Source organism: Medicago truncatula, chromosome 1 (genome assembly GCF_003473485.1).
Source record: "Medicago truncatula cultivar Jemalong A17 chromosome 1, MtrunA17r5.0-ANR, whole genome shotgun sequence".
Lineage (NCBI taxonomy): Eukaryota > Viridiplantae > Streptophyta > Magnoliopsida > Fabales > Fabaceae > Medicago > Medicago truncatula.
This window is the reverse complement of record NC_053042.1, coordinates 21,107,791-21,109,948: the sequence shown is the minus strand read 5'-3', so window position 1 is coordinate 21,109,948 and position 2,158 is coordinate 21,107,791. Positions and strand designations below refer to the sequence as shown.

At 36.6% G+C, this 2,158-nt stretch overlaps 1 non-coding gene across 1 annotated transcript; it reads right to left on the bottom strand.

Annotated features, from left to right (window-relative positions):
* Window positions 1-2,051: 2,051 nt before the first annotated feature.
* Window positions 2,052-2,158, bottom strand: LOC112418766 (small nucleolar RNA R71). Its single transcript, XR_003008855.1, has one exon. It is a non-coding gene; the product is annotated as a small nucleolar RNA R71 (small nucleolar RNA).

The window sequence follows — 2,158 nt, the reverse complement described above, 5'->3', positions numbered from 1 at the left end:
TTAGGACTATTTTGTTAACTATCGTGGAACTAGAAAATCATTCATAAGAATAGGTGCAGTATACCAATTAGGGGAACATAGATGACTCGAAAGACCTGATCTCATCTCTCTCTTATTCTTTCCAACTCTATCTTTATTTTATGTTATTTAATTTTATGCAAACCAAAACTACTGCCTCAGGCACTAAAAGAAATTTACACATCCTAGATATTAACTTTATTGCTAAATTGAGATTAACACAGTTCTCGTGGGAACGATATTTTTACTACTTCCATAGTATTTAGTACATGATGAGTCATTTATATGTTATTTTAATATGCTTTCTAGTTTAGATTTTATATAAATTTATATTAGTATTATTTCCTTTTTAGGATAGTTTACTTTAAAATGCAATTTATTATATTTCAGGAAGGAATATTTGATGGAGAGAGTCTTGGAGCAAAAGAAAGGGATTTGGAGCAGATTGGACACAAAAACATGAAGATTGGGAAGCAAAATATATCTCCCACAAGTCAGAAGCTTGGCACGGCCCGTGCTAGCCTTGGCACGGCCGTGCCACCCTCCAGATGTCTTTTGCTGCTTTTGCTTTGACTCCAAGCTATTCTATTTTGGCGCACAATCTACCGAGGAATATTCTAGGAATATACTTGCTTAGATTCTAAGTCAATTGTGTACTATAAATAGAGTAGCTAGCCATCACTAATATTCATCTTTACTTGGAATACAATAAGTGACATTTGCTTTTCTAATTAAAGTTCTTTTCCTTTATTTCTTTGTCTTTTACTTTCATGCTTTCTCTCTTCTCCCCCATGTCTACGATGAACATGAGTGAGTAGACTTCTTCTTGTCTTGGGATTGTTGGATAAGTCTAAATGACATAATCCTAATCAAACCAAGCCCTAAGCCTTAATCTTATGTAACCCTAATTTCTTATCTGAATTCACCGTCTTAACATGGATTAACCATTATCAAACTGTGGAAACGAAAGTGGAGGGTTTGATAATTGTTCGTCCATTATTCCAAATATCAATTCATAAAACGAAAGTGGAGCTTTGATATTCGAACAAGTGAATTCAGACAAGGATTGCAAAGTCAGCGAAATAGGCTTTGCAATCTTTGAGACATATAGTTTCGATCTTCAAGGGAACTAATAACAATCAAGTCAGCGAAATAGGCTTGGTTGTTAGAGGAACCAAAATCCAATAGTAATCAAGTCAGCGAAATAGGCTTGGTTGCTAGAGGAACATAAGAGAAACTGTCTTGAGAAATTAGGTCTAACATAACATTATAAGCTTATGGTTTCGGTTTGAGAAGGACTTGTTATTTAGATGAAACCAACGATCCCAAGGCTCTTTTATTATATTATTTTTAACCGTTTAAAACCCCCAATTTACAACCTTTTCTCTCTTCTAATCATCTCTAAAGGTTAACTAAATTAAACTACTCCCTGTCGGAACGATACTCTTTATTACTACTTCGGTAAGACCGTGCACTTGCGGTTTTATCTCATCAAGTTTTTGGCGCCGCTGCCGGGGAGTAAACTAATTTAATTAACTCTTTCTTTGTGATTAGAACTCCCTTCTCTTTTCTCTCCCTTTTCTCTCTCTTCTATTATTTTTTTACCACTAACTTCTTCCTTCTTTCTTCCTACACCTGATTTGGGAGACCTAAAGATAATAGATAACATGGCTGAGGAACGCACTCTTAAGGAGTATTCGATCCCTTCTTCGGATGAGCCATGCACTATTATAGTCTATCCAACAGTTCAAGGTAGCAACTTCAAAATAAAACTTGCACTACTAATTCTAGTACAACAAAACCAGTTCTCTGGATCACCTTCCGAGGACCCAAACTTGCATATCTCAAACTTTTGGAGACTTAGTGTAACTTGCAAAGACGACCAAGAAACCGTCAGGCTACATCTCTTCCCTTTTTCTCTAAAAAATAAAGCTAGCAATTGGTTTAACTCCTTGAAGCCTGGCTCCATTACCTCATGGGACCAACTGAGGCGAGAATTCCTTTGCCGTTTCTTTCCCCCATCCAAAACTGCCCAACTTAGGGGAAAGCTTTACCAATTTACTCAAATGAACGGGGAATCTCTTTTCGATGTGTGGGAACGTTTTAAGGAAATACTTAGACGTTGTCCCCACCACGGTCT